The sequence below is a fragment of the Cygnus atratus genome, chromosome 4 (assembly GCF_013377495.2).
Source record: "Cygnus atratus isolate AKBS03 ecotype Queensland, Australia chromosome 4, CAtr_DNAZoo_HiC_assembly, whole genome shotgun sequence".
In the NCBI taxonomy this organism is placed as follows: Eukaryota; Metazoa; Chordata; class Aves; order Anseriformes; family Anatidae; genus Cygnus; species Cygnus atratus.
Genome location: NC_066365.1, coordinates 46,951,413 through 46,970,160, shown reverse-complemented (window position 1 = coordinate 46,970,160; position 18,748 = coordinate 46,951,413).

Sequence of the window (18,748 nt, the reverse complement as noted above, 5' to 3'; positions counted from 1 at the left end):
CGAGATCATCGTCTGTGGTCCTGTTGGTTGGATGGATGCCCCTTTGGCAAGGGCTGGGACCAGATAAGCCATGAGGAGAGAGATGAGAACTGTTCAAGTGTTGATGATAGGCTGCTTAAAGCAAATTTGTTGGTTAGTTAGCTACTGGCCTGTAACCTTAGCGAGGGAGGTCTATTCTAGAGTAAAAGATTTTTCTATCTGAATACATTCTCTTTGTCCTTTTTAAAAGAAAAAAAATACACCAGAGCTCCAGTCCGTTGTGTTTGCATGAAAATTCAGGATGGTTTTGAGTAGCTATTTTTGTTGCAAGCAGCAGTCAAATGTCATTAAAACTGAAAACTTCATGCATGGGGGAAAGGGAAAGAAAAGGAAGTTGTATAGGTTAACTACACATTATGTGAAGTAGCAACTTTTAATCAGGTGAAACTGTTTGTGTTTTGTCTCTTCTATTTTTCCAGTATGTGTGAAATAGCAAAAATAAGTTCTTCATTGTTTTAAAGTTCTCTAACGGGCCACTTGATTTCCTTCTTTCAGATGACAGCATGAATAAACATTTGGTCTTTGCTCATAAATAATCTTTTCTGACGCTTTACTTTGTGTTAGCCATCCTCAGACCTCTCAAGTTCTGTAATGTTTTATTCTAGCAGCTTAAATGGAGGACTATGTAATTCTTTCATACAGTAGACTTATTACATGGAAATGTCTTTTTAAAAGGGGCAGAAAACTCTTTAAAAATGGGCTTGTGGTGGATGGAAATTCAGAAAAGCCTTGCTGTGCTGTGAGGCCTTGTTGGCAAAGATAAAGGGTGTTTTGTTTTGGTGTGGGATGTTCTTGGTAGTGTATAGGGCAAAAGGACATGTTGTCCTCAAGTCAGCCCCAGGCTTTTCATGTGTTAGCTAGTGGTATTCTGGGTGAGGAATTATAAGTCAGCTTGGTGTGGAAGTTGAAAGGGCACTTCTCTGAGGTTTGATCTGTTAAAGGAGTTATAGGAAGCAGCTCTTCACACTCCAAAGAACATGAGGGACTTGGTCAAGACAGCACGCTGAATGTGAGCCTGCCCTGTGCTCTGGCAGAGATGGAGGCCAATGGGTCTATGTGAAGAGGAGCACAGCCAGTACATTGCAAGAAAGGGTTATCTCTCTCTACTCAGCCCTCCTTAGACCACATCTAGAACAGCGTGCCCAATTCTGGGCCGTGCACTGCTGGAGAGGCATAAATGATCCACGGAGAGGTCAGCAGGGAGTCCCTGAGGTACGGAGTGGATTGCTTGCTCTGTGGGAGAGGCAGAGCCTGCTCAGCCTGGGCAAGTCTGAGGGAGCTGACCTTCCAACAGCACCCCAGTACTGCTAGGGAGATCATCGAGAAGACAATTGAGCTTATGGTGATAATCTGGCAAGAGGATGGGAGACAGCAGGCAACTGAAACAAGAGGTTTGGACTGTACACGTGGAGAAACATTCTCATAAGAACAGTCAGTTGGTGGAACGAGTTGCTCAGACGTGAAGCAGTCGTCATTCTTGGAGGTGTTCATGGCCTGACTGGATGCAGTCCTGAGCAATCACATTGAACCTTACAGCTGGCCCTGTTTGGAGCAGGAGGTTGGACCAAAGACCCATCATTTCTGATGGGAATCATCCTGAGATCCTGTCAGTGTTGCTGCTTCAAGTCTTTCTGTGCATCTCTGTTAGGTGTGTGGGGTGTGTGAATCGTAACAGGTGTATCAAAACCTGGGTTTTGCATACCTTAACAGTACTTCTGTAAATCTTGGTGCTGAAACAGGTGGACAAGTGCCCTGACTACAGCAAGATTTTGGAAAAATGTCAAGACCACCAAGCTATATAAAATTAAAAAGCTTTTCCCAAAATATTGTAGAGGACAAGACAACCTGAAGGAACGCAGAATGCTTCTGGAACTGAAGTTACTGCAGTCAGTGCTATTTCAGTGGTTCCTCTGTATGATTTCTTGTTGCTGAGTCCTGTATACCCACCACACCATACAATCATATGTATGTTGTTAGACTGTCTCTCCAACAGTTGGAGCCTAGAGGACGTGTTTTGTTGGAAAGCTGTGTGTGACCTGCTCTGTTGTGAGTGTTGTACTGGTTGTGATGAACACAACGTTAACTGTTTTCATGTTCACCTCTGTACGTGGAACTCAAATGAGCTGCTCCTGAACATAGAGCAGTAGCCTCAGTACTGAGAGCTCTGTAAGTGATACCCAAGTGAGACGTATTATGATACATCATTGCTGTTACACTTGCAATGAGCCGTGTTAATTTCTTGGATATGAGATTCACTTCCTGCTACAAAAATAGCTCATGGAAGCCAGTATTTGCCTTCCTTATTAAAGGGAACTGTTTTGACAGGAAATGAGACATGATTTTTGCCTGTCCCCATCCCTTCTTCTCCTTTATGTCAACTGGTATATTTATCTTTAATCAGGAGCTCTTATATTCTGCTGGCTACATCGAATGCTTCCTGTGACAGGAACTTCTTCGACATCAGGTGTAGAAACACTGATCTGGGCGGCATGAAAACTGCAATTTATGTTCAGTGTGAAAGCACACCAGTTGTCCTGATGGCATTTTCCAGGAGTACCCCATCCACAAAAGGAGGAATGGATTATAAAACTCCCCACAAACGGGCTTCTCCCATTTTCGTCAAAATAGGCAAGTCGTGCAAAAGAAGGATGTTTTCCTCCTGATGTCTTCATAAGAAATCAACAGCGGTTGTGAGGTTTCAGTTCCTCTTTTTCAAGACCAACATAAATAATGACCTAGAGAAGCTACCTTGTTACACAGACTCAGAGGTGCACTGTCATCCACTAATCATGGCAGTCCTGCCAAACTGTGTCTGGTGCAGCATGATGGATCGGCGTGATGTGATGAATGGCATATGCCTCGGCACTCTATTAGAGCGCATTCACTTCAGGAAGATTAATGGCTTCAGGTTGTGCTGGCATCTTTCAGGACTCAATGTTTTAGGTTGATCCATCCATCTTCCACACATCAACAATAGCATTGTATGCTCAAGTCAAAAAACATAAGGGTAAATTAAACATTTCCTTCTAGATAGATGGAGGCTTTGACTGACTTGTGTACCTCCTGTTAGCAGTACGTTTTGTTTTCCGGCAAAGAAGGCTACAGAGGCGTTAGTCTTGCGTAGAAATTCCTCTGCTAGCTTCCTAGCTGCTGTTTTTTGTTCTTAAATATCTGTACTCCCATCTTTCTGCTTTCCCAGCACTCACAGCAGGTGGCAGCCTCAGGCGTGCAAAACAAGGAGCCCAGCACTGTAGAAATCCTTTGGCTGCTAGTAAGGACCAAAAAAAAAAAAAAGTATAAAAAGTAGCATTAGCTAATTTGAATTCTGTAATCTCAAAGTTCTCAAAGCTTTTAAGAAGCTAGCACCATAAGACTGAGGAACTTGTTGATTTTAAAAAGCTGGTGAGAACTGTCTTACAGTCCCATGATTCTAGGACCTGATGCAATAATAATGTGAGTCTTCAGATTCCACACTGAGGAGCAGAGACGGAAGGCACCAAAAACCCTGGTATTTCTTGCCAGCAGAATATCTGTAGATGGAGAATTGTGGCATGGGCTGGAATAGCGTGGGGAGGCACAGTCGAAAGAAACTGTGGGAAGATGGGGAGAGAAAGGGACAAATGCATGATAGGAGTGTGTCTTATACAGAAACAACTGACAGGGGAGTAGAGAAGGCTGAAGGTAAGGCATGCTGCATGGATAATGGCAAGTGAAAAAGCCAATCTGGTCTCTTACCGGTGGCGATTCCCAGGAGAGCAGAGAGATTAGGCAGTGATAATCCGTTGGATTCCGTACCCTTTGTGGTCCTGCATATATCTTCAATTATTGGTTGGCCAGGAGAAAACCTGCATGGACAGCCAGTTGCTGGTTGCGTTTGCTTACATCTGCATCCCCCTTTTTGGGATGTTCTTTGTGGAACAAGAGGATGCTGACTGGGAGCTCCAAATGTTGCACACAGCTGTCGTGCAGCGTGCTGAGTGCTGCGCATCAGAGAAACCTTGCTGCAGTGCATGCATCCAGGGACAGCTTTCTCTATCCTGTGCCTTTTGGAAAAGGCAGTGAGTTTGGAGGGGCTGTGAGGAAAGGTGGTTATTGGCAGCGAAGCGCAGTGGCTGTCAGAGGAAGGACAGAGGAAAACACAAAGCAGGAAGGTAAAAATACTGGGAAGATGAGAGACTTAAAATGGGAAATGCATGATGAGATGACTTGTGCTTCAACCCCTGGCGTGTGGATTGCACCTTGGCAGCTCTAATCAGGTGGTTGATGTGTGATTGCTTAGAATCTCAGTAATAAAAATAATGCAAGTGTCCAGGAACCCTCAGTCCGGATCTCATATCCTCCTTTGCATGAGAAGCCAACAGGGTTTGTTGTGGGCTTAGTGATATGTTCCTTGCTCTCATGGCCCTGGTTCTGTCACTCAGACAGCCCTTGGCTGGATGGAGAATTGATTTTTAGAGGGATATTCAACACAGGCCTGAAGAAAATGACAAGAGGTAGTTGTTGTGGGAGGGAGTTAGATGTGCTAGGGGAAGAGGTGAATGCCCAGAGAAGGTGGTAACGATTTCAGAAGGACTAGGACTTCCAGACAGGCTGTGAAAGCATATGGGTTGTGTGCATGCAGCAGATGACAACATTCAGTGACTTGTGCAGTGATGTTTAGCTGTTTTTTTTATATATCCCACATCCTTCAGCCTGCAGAAGTATGAGGCTTTCTTTTCCATCCTGGCCTAGAGCTGTTACAAGGCCAGCCCTAGGGAAAAGCCTGTTCTTCGAGTCCTGAAAGTTCAGAGATGCTGAATGCTTTGGGAAATCAGAAATCAGATACGTAGTTGCCTGATTGGGGAATAAATACTTCGGAAAGCCCCCCTGTGCTTAATGACGTAGTTTGTGTATCATTGCATTATCCAGAATAGGGTAGGGAAGGAGGAAGTCAGGTTGGGACATGGAAGGCTTGTGGATAATGCTGTGGCTTTTGCATCTCGATTTTTTTGTGGCCAAGCACGTTTTCCTAGCCAAAATCAGTCAATATTAACATCCCTCCCAGGTTGCTGGATTGAGCAAAGCTCTGGAGTTCCTTTTCTTTCAGTCCGCCTGTCAGGCAGTCTGGGCTATTGGAGTGAATTCCTCTGCTTCTGCATGCAGGGCTTCGGAGAGACTGCTGCCTGCACTGATGTGATGTCCCTGTCCCCTGCTCCTATTACGTGGGTATTCAGTTTAATAATTGTGTGTGGATGGCAGACTTGCTGCCAAAGCCCTGCGCATCCAAAGTCATTTGGTGAAGGAGTCCATTATGATCATGGCTTGCAGTGATAAATTCCCTGTGATGGTAGCAGCTCACAGCAGCCTCCTCTTGTAATGGCATTCTGCTCTTGTTGGCAGGGATCCCTGGGCACGAGACACTGCCCTGAAATAGCAGAAATGATGATGAGAACAACAATAGCTAGACAAGTCAGGGAGACGGAAAAATTAGGGAGGAATTTTAATAACTTCTTAGTTGGAAGCATTACATTTACATGAACTTGTCTAAGAGATACTGAATGGCTGTCTTGGGCTGGGTGTCCCCAAGGCTAAAAAGCAGTGAGCTTGGAAAAGAGGGAGAGCTAACTCCTCTTCTGTGACATGCATGTTGTCAGCCTGTAAACTGTTTGTTTTTTTTTTTCCCTCCTTTTCTATTTTGTGCTTCTCTATTAATTCTGGCCTCTCAATTGTGCTCTGAGGGCCACAAGGCAGCTCTTTCTTTTTCTCTCAGTAGGAGCCCTAGGCCAATCGTTCTCTGCAAAGTAACAAACTTCAGAAGAGAGGGGGAGAGTTGGTGTTATGTCTTTTGATGATTCTTATGATACAGTTGGCGTGAGGAGGCAAGGAGTGAGTTTCTGTGCATGAGGGGGTATGTAAGATTTTGGAAAGTAGGTTAAAGGGATGCACCTGTGCTCCCTCTGTCATTTCAGAGAGACTTTTTTGGAAGTTTGTTTCAAGACAAGGGGTGAAGGGGCCAAGATGGAACAAATCTGAAGAGCAACTTGCAGATAATGGACTTGGGCTGAATACTTTGGACTTCTGGGTGTTGATTTGAACACATGGGAGCTGCAGAGCAACACTGGGAAACATTTTTACCACATCTATGCTAATGTAATTATGCTCTGCTCGTAATTAAAGCAGAACGAGTTGCTTGGCTTGCACCAGAAAAAAGTAGGGTCAAGTCTTAAGTTAGTGTGGAGTTATTAGAGCATAAAATAATAAGGTTATTTCTGGTGGAAATGGTTCAGTATGTGTAAAATACTGTGAAGAGAGATTCTTGATATGCCAGTGCTGTTACCCAAGATAGCTGTTAGGTTCTGCGTGGGCTTTCTGCACTGGAAGCAATTGACTAGAGAGTGGAGGGAGGCTTTATACACACACACTGTAACAGTGGATGGAAACTTTACTTTCCTTTGTCTCTCATTGTTCTTCTCATAAAGTCCATCAGACTGGCTCAGGATCTATGGCAGAAACCTGTCTGAATTCGTGTCATCAGGTACCACGTGACCATGTAGGCCTCTGTGAGGCAAATGAATATGCAGCTTTAATTATCAGGAAATGGTTAATACCGGTGAGCTCATTAGATATCAGTCACTTGTAGTGCGCTATGCTGTGTCCTAATTATTAATTTTTAATTGGCTGCTTCTCTATTTGTACTTCATAAGTGGGGGGGAGCCCTTGCTGCAAATGTGGCCCCTGAGCTGCAAAGTCCTCTAGGAAGGACATTCGTGCCTACTGCAGAGCCAGCCCTTTGGCCTGGCTGATGTGGGGAAAGGGGCAGTCAGTGCCTGTCTGCTCCAACGTGGCCTGTGCTTGCCTTAGGAAAGTTAACTCACTTAAATGATCCACCGAGTTCCCTTGCTGACTGTTTTCTGCAGCCTTGTTACCTGATCCTTGTGCGACCCACAAGCTGAAGAATTGCTGTTTTTGTCAGCTACTTCGTATATCTGTGAAGGTGGTTCTGTGCATGGCTGCAGGGTGAAGCAGGCTAACTAGTTTATCAAGTGTGGATAGCCTTTTTTTCCCTTTTTTTTTTCCACTGGGTTATTTGCTAGTCCCTTGCTCCTTTGTCATCTGCCCTTGGCTGCAGTATAATCATAAAACATTTACTGCGAAGCCATGAAGAATCCATATGTCCATTTGATCTGTCAGGCCACCAAGAAGCCAGGGCTTGTGGGGTAGCATAAGGATATCTGAAGGTGACACATGCTGTCATTTGATGAACAGAGATGCAGAAGGGGATTCTGGCAGCCACTACCTTGGCCTTGACAACTTGTGATGGTGACCAGGTGGGGTGTGTTATCTTAATAGTCTGGAGCTCTTGTGAATTATTTGCTGATAGATGTAAACAGCTGTTATTCTTGGTAATGGAAAGCAATTAGAAACATCTGTACTCTTGGCGATGAGTAATGCCTCCCATCCTCACTGCTCCCAAGTGCCAATTGGAAATAACTACATCATCAGGATGGGGCTGGCAATTCTACACTGCATTATGGACTGATGATTAGTAGTGAGCTGTGAAGAACAAGAGGTGAAGTGCAGTAGAAAGAGCCTGTACCTGTTTTTGTGTGTTTATTTGCTTCCTCGTTTGGAAAAGGCAGTGCGAAGTTGCTGTTCTGGTGATGCAGAGAGAAGCAAGGTGCTCTGTGCTTCCCTGTCAATCCTCAGCTAACTCGATATTCAGCAGCCTTGAATTGCCGGGTCTTCTGGAGCTGCAAGTCCAAGACAAAGACAAGATTGAACACTGTAGTGAGGTACTGTTCCTATCCAGCTTGCTCTGGTGATCCCGCAGGTAGCCTTGATGCCTCAGCACAGTGGGTATGCCTCTATCCCAGGGGCTTGTCCAGTGCTGAGGTGGACACAGGAAAAAGAAAGGAGCAAAACTGCTTTGGATCCCGAGGCTGCTAGTGAAGTTTATCAGAGAAATACTTCCTTCTCAGAAGAGAACAGCAAACACCTCATTTTATTGAGGTTTTGGTGCTTGAGTCTGAGCTACATTAAGAATTTGGAGCTGGATTTTGGATACCTCTGCAGTTCCATCTTGTGTGATGGCCCAGATTCTCCTGTCAGACTTAATTCAGGATCTCTGGCCAAATTCTTGGTTGATACTGCTGGGAGTGTCTCCTGAAAAATGGAGAGTTCATTGGCAAGCAGACATAGGCATTTGTTATAGATTGCACTGACTGCGTGGCAGTTCTTTAACAAGAAAATAGACACAAAGTGCCTTTTCTGTCTTAGAGGGCACCTTTGGGAAGGTGAGAAGGCCAACATAGTGTGAAGGGTGGTATTTAAAAAGCAGTGGATGAGGAAAGAAATTAACTAGGAACCACCTGGTTTAGGAAGGTTGTGTTCTCTGCACGCTTCAGACCAGCTTGCTTCCAAGTACTTAGGCACTGTACAAATCCATGTGCAAATAGAGAAGCAAATGGGTGTTTGGTCCTTATTTTTCTGTAGTGTTAACTAGTGCAGACCTGGGGAGCTGTTCTGCTATAATGGGAGAAAGAACAGATGTGATGTTTCTGGATATCTATTGTGCATTTTAACTGTTTTTCCCCCTTTAGAATTAAGGGCCAGCTTCATACGAGGAGCCTTGGATGCCTGATTGCAGCTGAGGCTTGCCTACTGAGGCTCGTGGCTTTGAGGAATCCACGTTATTGAGGGCATCGTAGAGACTTTTGCTTGCGCTAGGTGCTACAGTACTGTGTAATAGTATGGCTTAAATTGAAGACTTCCAAGATTAATTTTGAGTTTGAATATTAAAAATTAAATAGAATGTTTTAGCATAATGACATAATTTTAAATCAACTAAAAATAGCATTAATAATAATCATGTTAACTCTCTTTTCATTAGAATAAGAAATTTAACGCTAAATTATTAAGTGATCAAATTTATGAGGCATGAGTTAGTAAAGATTTTTTACCAGTGTAAATCATGTGATGTGATTTCTGTCCAGCAACTACTGCAAATCTACATCAAGTTCTTACTATATCAAGTTCTGGGAGACATGAAAATGCCAACGTTTTGGTGTTGTAACCACTGACAGAATCTGGCTGTGCTGAAGGGGGATATGCCTTATAGCTGTTGGATTAGCTTTCTTGGTAAAGATGGTCAGAAAAGAAAGGGTATAGAAGGTTAGAACTGGAATGCAGTTGAACAGAAGAAGTTTGTCTTAGAAGCTACCTTTAGACAAGGCTTTAAAAGGTGCTCTTCTTTCTGCTGAAGTGATAAATGCCACGGGTGCTCTGAACTGCATTTGTCAATAGGTGACTAGGCACCGTGAAGGGAAGAGCGCGACTTTTCTAGATGGGTTTGGCTATCCCAAACACTGGTGTTGGATCGGTGCTACTGTGATAGCGTGCGAAGTACATGCTGCTGGATGAAGGATTAGGATGGGCTTCGATTACTGTGTTTTACTTCACAGATATCATAAAAAGGCATTCTTCAAACCTATTCAGTCCTCCAATGCTGCTTTTCCAGAAGGGAATTACAAAGCAAGATTCAGAGAAATCTGCTTCTACGTTACTTAACAGAGAAGAATATTACAGTAACTTTTTCTAATCCTTTCATTTCAGGTTTGATTTACCTGCTACACTTTGATCAGCAATCTCTGTAGTTTTACAAGATTAGATATTTTCATGTCCAGTCCTGGAATGGCTGTGATGTATAAGATGTTCTATGATTATTATATTTTGAAATCTAGGATTAACCTGTGCCTCTTGATTAAAAAGATATTGTACAGAGATTGGGCAGGCGTTTAAATTCTTGCCTAGCTGTGTGTCTGTCTCTTCTTGCTTGGAAGAAAGCAAAAATGAAGTGATTTCCCTGGCAGTACAATAAAAGAGTAGAGAAATTATGAAATAGAGAAGGTAGATTATTTTTTTTTAAACTCTTATTGACAGTGTGTAATTTCAGTAAGAGAGTGAATGTGCTTAAACACTTTGAGATTTCCTTTTAAACAAACTAAATGGCTGACAGCAAACAGGTCTTTGTTTATTCTCTTTGAACATCAAAAGGTAGGACTACTGAATGTCTGTATTGACATACGGCTCTGAGGGTGGGATCAGCTGCCTCTGGATTTACTGTTTCTAGTATGTAATTGAAAGCCCCTGGTTTAAGGCCTGCACTGGAGTGGGTTCAGCAAATAGCTCCAAAATGCTTCGCTTTTGGATGCCATTTCATTTTTTTCTACCTTCTTGGGAAGATGCAGGAAATAGATGTTAAACCACATGGTAAGAGCAGATGTGTTGTGGGACCCTACTGTATCCCCCTGCAGGTCTCTCCGGGGATCAGGGTGCTAGGATGCCTGCCTCCCATGGCAGGACAGAGCTTGGAATGCATGTGGATGGAAGCTGCACCTCAGAAAGACTAATATGCTGCACGATACAGTAACATTTTAATGTATGTGCTTTATAAATCCATATTTTATATACACCTTAAAAAAACAAAACCAACTTAAGTGTCTGTATTGAAGACAACATTGTCTTCAACCTAGTGCAGAGGTATTTGGGCCATAGATCTTTTACATGTACATGAAGAATAAATCCACATATGTTGATTTACACTTAATCTAAAAGTACTGATTGTTTTCTCCATGTGGGGGGTGGGAGGGAAGTGGCTCCCATTAAATATATGAGGAGAGAATGGGAATTAAAGGGCATCTCACAGCTCTGCGGATACAGATTTGTATCAAACGATCCAGTCCAGGCTGAGTTGGAGCATAGCCTGTGAAATAAGGCCAGAATTTGCAAATGGCAATAATGAAGCAGTTTGTTTAACTCTCTTGCTTAGGAAATCACTATCAGTATTATGTGCTGTCAGGAAAGATTAGCAAAGCTGAGGAATCTCCAGGTTGATAAATAGGAAGATTAGGCAGGAACAGTGGGAAAGCTACTTAGTACTCAAGTCTTTGCCATGAGAGCCAAAAGAAAAGCTTTTAACTAAGCGCATTTGAAAGAACAAGCCTGAATTGCAAGAAAAGATGGCATAAGGAGGGAAGATGACAGCTGGAACGCAAAGGAGCTTTTAGTTGCTTCTACTTGCTCTTGGTGGGAACTTAACAGGAAATAATACCAGGAAGAGGCAGCTAGCAGTGCTCAGTCATTCTGGCTATGTAGCATGGTAAGATTTCGTGGCAGAAGGCTCTAGCACTTAGAAGAAGAGAAAAAATGAAACCTTTGAGGTAACCAAACCTGTGCTATGCCATTAGTCATGGGTAGTAAATGATACAACAACACAGATTTAGCGAGAGAAATGTTCATTTATGTTGTCTTAGTCATTGTTGATTTGATAGAAACATTGTGTAGATCTAACCAAGTCTGAGGAAAGCTGTCTATACGGTGAGGTGGACTCTGCAAATGTAAAAAAGACCCCATAGGTTTAAATATAAGTAGACACTTAAAAGATGTTACCACTGTTTATAGTGTGGGGACCCAAAAGAGTGATCAATTTTTTTTAATATTTTTTTTTTTTGCCTAATGTTGTGCTGGGAGGCCTTTAGTGAAACACAAGTAAGCTTCTCTTTGTTTTTTGGTGTTCAAAATTGTCCTTTGTATCAGGGTTTGTGCATGTACCTACTTAGGAGCTGCCCTGTGACATGCAGTAAGGTAGCTTGCTAGTGTATGTTCAACTGTGTTCATGCTCCAGTTTCTATTTACAATTGCAAGGTCTGCTTGCAAGGATGCATGGAGCATGAATCTTGTTCATGCCTGTGAAAACTGGTCTTCCTATTCAAATGAGAGCTTGTTATTTTCAGTGTTGTAATCGTTGCAGTTGGCTAGCTAGCAAATAAAAAGAAATAGTAGTTGATGAGTGAAGTGAGACACTTGGGGTGTGGTTTTTGAGGAGTTTTTTCCTAATTTTTTAGCAAGCTAGGGTTTTGGGACAGATGTTCCGGGCTGGATGTGTTCTTGCTTTCTCCCAGTACTTAGGGTGAAACTGACAGCAGTCCTTTGAGAATAAGGGGGGAAGAAGAGGGGCTCCTCATCAATCCAGGATGCTTCTCAAAATTGTCCATCTTTGAGAGGGCCCCACTGTACATGGTTGCTGCACATAGCTGTGAAGTGGCTCCGAGCATGAAGCTTCTTGACACCGCTGTCTCCTTTTTGTATGGAAACTTCCCTGACCATTGCTTAATGAGACAGAATGCCCACCTGGTAGGGTGTTTGTGAGGCATGACCATGGTTCCTCTGCTGGCATTCAACTGTCATTGCTGTCCAGGTGTCTTATTCTGGCTTTGAGCTCTCTTGGTTTCTGTGTTCTCCAAATGGTTGAAATCCCAACCAGAAAGAATTGGCCATGAAGGAGACTTGCATTTTAGCATGGTACTTGCATTTTAGCATAGATGCTGTGAAAGCTTGTAGTTTTGGAGGAAACCATGCAGTTCTCAGCTTGCGTAGTGGGGACTGTCCATTGACTGCTTTTGATTCTACATGATGGATGAGATACATTGGGGTGTCCGCTTCTGTGGATTCTTGCAGTTCTTGCACTTTGCTTCCAGAACTGTACAAATGGAAGGTCTGGTTATCCTTCAACTTTTTCTCTCTCTGAAGAGTTTCCTGAGGCCAAAACCAACTTGCCAACCTGGCTGCAAAAGGAGTTCACGTGACCCAGAAAAGCCTGTCCTCTGCTCCCACAGCCAGTGTACCATCTGTCCCCAGGGCATGCTCCTGGGCTTTGTGCCAGCACTGGATATGTTGCCTTGCTGAGGGATTGCTGGATCTCTTTAGCTCCTGGATGTCACAGAGGATGTATTTCAGGTGCTGGTTACAGCTGACAAAGTGCGATGGGCCAATGAGAACGAGAACCAAAAGAACAGCCTGGAGTTTTTTTTTGCATGCTTTCTTAACTTGCTAAGAAAACTTACTGACTTGCCCTTTACAGGGAACCTGTGGCTGTCTGCAGTGTTTGTATGTGGAAGTGTGTTACAGTATGGCCTCCATACCTAACTGCTTCCAGTGTACTTGAAAGAAAACACAAAATCATTGTAAGCAATCAGAACACAGAAGATATGAAATACAGTGTAAAACGAATAAAAAATCCATCTTTTGCCACCATTTTACAGCTTTCACTTGTTATCCTCCAGATGATAGAGACCAGCAGTCATATTGGAAGGAATTCTGTTTCTACAGTTCAGTTTCACTGCTTGCTTTTTAAAGACCTGCTTTTTAACTTGGTGATTTAACATCACCAGTCATCACTCTGTGGACATGTGGATACAGCAAGGTGATAAAAGGAATGCCTTTGAAGTTTCATATATTCTGTACCTACATGTAGCCCTGAAGTAATCCAGCAGAAGAACATTACACTGAGTGGTATGGCAGCCCTCTATCTTCTTGCTTCTGATGAGCAGACTGAATATTCTGAGAGAAAATAAAGGGGTGGGGAGAATGATACCAGAACGGATGCTGCAAACTGGCAGAGGACAAGTAGTAAAAAGTGTGAACGTGTTGGGTGCATGATGGTGTACTTACAGCTATTTGTGGACCTGAATAGTAAGTCTTGCAACTAATACCGAATAATAATGTGCAGTTGTCATAATTTTATTTTCAGAAAGGATGATATTGGGTACAGTGAGTTTAGAGATTAAGCAGTAAAGAATATGAAAAAGGATTTTAATCTTCAATTTTGGTAGAGTTACCAATCCTACTGAGCATTCTCTTTGTACAACACATGCACATTTATTTGTTCAGATTTCACTGTTCTGTTTATTTCCTTGGTAAATGACTGTAGTTAGAGGGGGAAAAAAAGCCATCCCAGCCCTTTATAGTGAACCTGTGATTGCTTGCAGTGTTCACATGTGGGCCCACATTATGGTATGGCTTCCATACCTAACTATTTCCAGTGTACTTCGCTGTCTTGTTTTTTCTGCACCAGTAAGTTTGCACCAATAAGTTTGCTGCTACAGGAGGCAAGTATTTTATCCAGCTCTCCAAAGTAGCAGGGTGGCTTTTTGGACTTTGAATAGTCTCTGCCTAGAACTTGGCATGGGACTGTTCCTGTTATTGGTTCCAATGTTCATTACCTTTCTTTTTCATTGCTGAAATTCTTCTGTCTCTTATTTATCTTTTCTATGGTCCTTAGTCTTATCTAGATTTGACTAATCCAAATGATTTGGTATTATCTGCACAGGTCATCACCTCATTTCTCAGCCTCTTTTCTAAATCATGAATAACAACTGTAAATAACCTTTGTCTTAGTGTCTTGGGGCACCTCCTTGTTAATCTTCTGCCATTATATTAATTGACCATTTGATCCTAATCTCTCCCTTGCCCCTCCCTTCATCCCTCTGTCTAACTTGCAGCCAAAATGTCTCTGTGCACAACTGCTTAATTTTCCTGGAAGGTCTTATGGGGAACGTGGAGGCTTTTCGAAAGCCCAGAATAAGATGTCATCACATGGCATTTCATCAAAATAGAAGATAAAGAGCTATGATCTGGCATGATTCTCCACGGTCTGTCCAGGCTTTTACTGATGATTCACTGCTGTGACTGCTGTCGAGGCTTGCGCTCAGTCCTTGACTGCTGGCTCTTCCAGAGGGGAGGACTGAGGTGGGGGAAGAACTTGGAGAGGTGTTTGCTGTTGGGGCAGGGGATGAGAAGGAGTGGGGAAAGAAACGAGCTTTTTCTTCACCTCTCTGAAGTTGTTCTGTCAGCACATGACAGTGGCTTCTCAGAAACAAAGGTGGAAGTGGAAATTGGTTTAAGGCATTCCTGACAAATGAAAGAGATTTACGCTTTGAGATCACGTCTGAGTGTATCAGATTGTCTTCTGTCATTCTCTCTCACCATTTTGGTACCAAGCAGATTTTAACAAAATATCTTTGCCCATTCTGTGTTTTACAGCAGCTGTATTTTTTGAGAATGGAATGAAAAGTTTGGGTCATTTTTTCTTCTCTCCCTCAGCACTAATATAACAGTCTGTGTTTTAAAGGCTAGGGTTGCAAGACATCTGCATAGGTAAATATAAATCTCTTTGGCATTTCAATTTGCCCCATGGAAATCTTGTTTTTATGCTCAAATGATAAGGAATTCTGGGAGCTTCTTCCATTATTGCTACCTTTATGAAAGCAGCTGTTCTATCAATGCTGTGTATTCTGTTACTGATCACGAGTCAGAGGGATGTTATGGGAGGTTGGGGGCTAGCACGATTATTTCAATCCGTTCCTTATTCAAGTGAGTATTACCGATTAAATGTCAGCTCTGTGGCTGTTACTCATTCCTGATGGCTGCATGAACTGGGACTGTTACTCTTAGAAATGGTGCTTTACTCTTCTTCTGAGCACATGAATCCCATGTGACAAAACCGTTTGGAAGGCCAGCGTGTTTTTCTTTCATCGAGGCACTGTCAGTGGTCTATTTCAATGTCTATCTCCTTCCGTGTTTTTTTTTTTTTTTTTTTAAAAAAAAGGAAAAATTCCCTCCTGTTCCTCAAGAGAGAGGTGATGGAAGGAGAAAAAACAAAGAAACTGTAGAACAGGAAGAGTTGATGTGACTGGGAGTGAATTAATGAATTAAGTCAGTCTAAATGCAATGTGTGGGGGCCAGATTATCAGTTTTACTGGGGTTACAGTTGCATTAAATGAGTACTTCTATCGAAACTCATGGATGGAGGCAGCGTGGGTCAAAGGACAGGAATTTGACTTAGGAGTCAATAGACCAGCCCAGGGAGTCAAGTGGCAAGCACCCTGTCCTATGGCCTCAAAGAAGACCCATCGCCTTTAGGTGTCTCGTCGGCCATCTCTTAGGTGCTCAGCTTGCTGAGTCCCTCAGTTCCTAAGGTGGGAGTAGCCTCACTGGACAATGAGAGCAGTGCTGTCCAAGTGCCAAAAATAAGGCTTAGGACTTGGGTTTGAGCGACCCTGTAATAAAAACCACGTATAGATTGTCTAATACTGTGCCATGATGGTTTATTTCAAAGCAAAGGGTCGGTATGGAGTTGGTGGCAAAATGTGGAACGCTGAATGTTCTTTCTTCACACCGCTGCCTCCTGCTGAGCAACTTGTTGTTGGTAGATGCACTGTAGATGGTTCTTGGTGGATGCCATGTTACATTGATACTGTCTTTTCTGCTCTGGGGTGATTGAGGTGTTTTTTTTTTTTTTTTTTTTTTTTTTGAAATGATAGTTGCAAAGATGGGAGACAGATGGATAGACAAAAAGACAGGATCAGATACTAGATGAGTTACAATTGTAGCCTTAATGCATGTGCTGTCTTAATGCTGCAATATTAGCACAGCATCAGAGTCCCTCTACATCTGCCCCCCTTCCTCCAACTGTACCGATTTATATGAAAATTAAGATTACAAATTAAAACCAGGCTATCCTGGAGTTTTCCAGTTCATCAGCCATCCAATAAAAATGATGTCGAGCCTGTATGCATAATTCCCAGAAGATTACTTTGTCCTTACAGCTAAGCTCTGTCCCTGATATAAAAGATCTCTATCCAGTTTTATTGAAATAAAGAACTAACATCATAATCCCAATATTGAGGTATAATCTTCATTATCTCCTGACCCTCTTGAGATTTTTTTTCTACCACCCCCATTCTATTCTGCTTCAGATTTATTTCATTTATAATCCCTATGTGTTTACCTTTATTCAGATAGGATTATAAACCAAATAAATAAAAAACCTCCCCCCCACCCAAACAGCAAACCATTCAGTTCAGTAATAATTCCCTAATGTGTTAGGCTGAGCTATTCAGCATACAGGGCTCAGGCCTCGCTTATTCTACAGGTCCCGTTACACCAGAAGAGCACTGTCAAAGAGTCCTCCACCAAAGGAGTGCATTTCCTCAGTGCTGTTACAGCTGGCTTCCTGTTGGTGTTTGCTTTCTCTTTGATCCCCCTTGGCTTGTGGGTGCAGCATAAAGGTGAAGGGAGGCAGCAGGTCGGAAGGCTGTGTTGGTAGGCTACGCCTGCGAAGCGTACCTTCTCTACTCCACTCTATTTTATTACTATGATCAGTGCAACTCCAAGACAAAGAATTAAAAGTATCCAGTGTGGTTTTGGTAACTTGGCCAAAACCTGTTCAGCTGACTATGAATAATGGTGGTTTTCCTTTTTTTTTTTTTTTTTTTTTTGTCTGCCAGAGCCTTAATGACCATAGGCTCTGTCTCAGGCTGTTAACTACCTTAGTGCTCATTAGATAATGGTCAGACTGATTTTTTCACAGATTGTGTGCTTTTTTTTTTCCTGTATGGGCAGAGCAGCATTCCTGTGCTGTAGGAAGGAAAAGTGGTAAGAAAAAACTCATTCCTGTCTCTTTTTGCTTGTCAAATTAGGGTGCTGTTGCTGTGCTTTGTCAGGGTCTAGTGCTGCGTTGGAGGGCTGACACAAAATCAGACTGCCCAAAAGGAGAGAGGGCTTTTGGAGGCTGAACTCATTAATGATGAGGAAGTCTGAAGGAGGTGTCTTTTCTCTATATCAACACAGGGATGTTTACTTGAAATTGTGAGGAGAGGAACCTCCTAAATAAGAAAGTGCAAGTGGAGGAAAGTGTTGATTTGGTGTTTTGCTGGGTTGTTATTGACCTTATTACTGACCCTTTGCGGTTGTTAACAGAGCGGGGAGTGATTATGTCTTTGAGAAGAGTTCTCCAGGCTTGCGAAGTTGTTTCCTAGTAACAGTTGAAGAATTCAAAGTATGGCTTGTAGTGAGCTGCCTGAATATTTAAGCTGAGATTTTTGAGAAGCACATGAGGAAATTAGACATGCGAGCTTGCTTAAATAACCAAGCACTGTAGGCATCCTTAAAAAGGCTTAGGAGGAGTTTCTTGTACTGGCTTTTGCATTTCAGGTGGTCTGTAAATGTCCAAGTAGCCAAGGACTTTCATGAGCACAATTATTGGTTTGTGCATCCAATTCATGAGGCAAGTAAAGTGACTTAGCACTGGTTTGATAAGTCAGTGGCAGAGCACTCACCAATGTCACTGGTGCTAGAACTATTCCAGTGAGTTTTCAACGTAGGAAATGTGTGTTGTACAACTTCACGGCAGGCTGGAATTCAGAGGCATTTCACTGGGGTTTCTTTAGGCACTTAAAGTGTGAGTGACTGATACGCTGCTGATGCTTAAAGATCACAGAGGAGCAGGCCAAGCATGTGAATGCATTCATCTCTTGAGATCAAAGGTAGGAAAATGGTACAAACAAAGCAAGTTGGCACTGGCAGTTGTTAGCAGAAGAATGTGGCTTCTGAAGGTGAAGAATGTGGTGTGACTTGATTAATGCATAATAACTTGAGAGGAAGACAAAATTTCATCAGGCTTGGAAATGTGTTTAGCATGAAGTATCTCTTTGCATCTTGAAAATGCCAAAGCAGGGATCAACTTGGAAATAGGAAGGGTTTGGATAGCTTATCAAGTAGCAGAGAACAAAGGTAAAGACGATCAGGGAATAAAAATGGTCTGGAGGTGTTAGGAGAGAGGTTCTGAACTTCCAGGGGAATAAATGAGTTTTGTGTGGGTACGTGTGGGTGATGAAAATACAGAGCTTGCCCCACACCTAAGTTTAATGGTCTATATGTTGAGTTGGGAACAAAGCTCACATCAGCTCTGGAAAACTGTTCAGGTATCAGAATTCTCATCTAGACACCTGGTTCCTTGTGGGGTCACATCCTAGGTAAGGTTATAAAGAGGCTGTTGATTTTAATCCAAGGCAACAGCATTTAATACAGTACAGGGGTGTAGTCTCAGGAC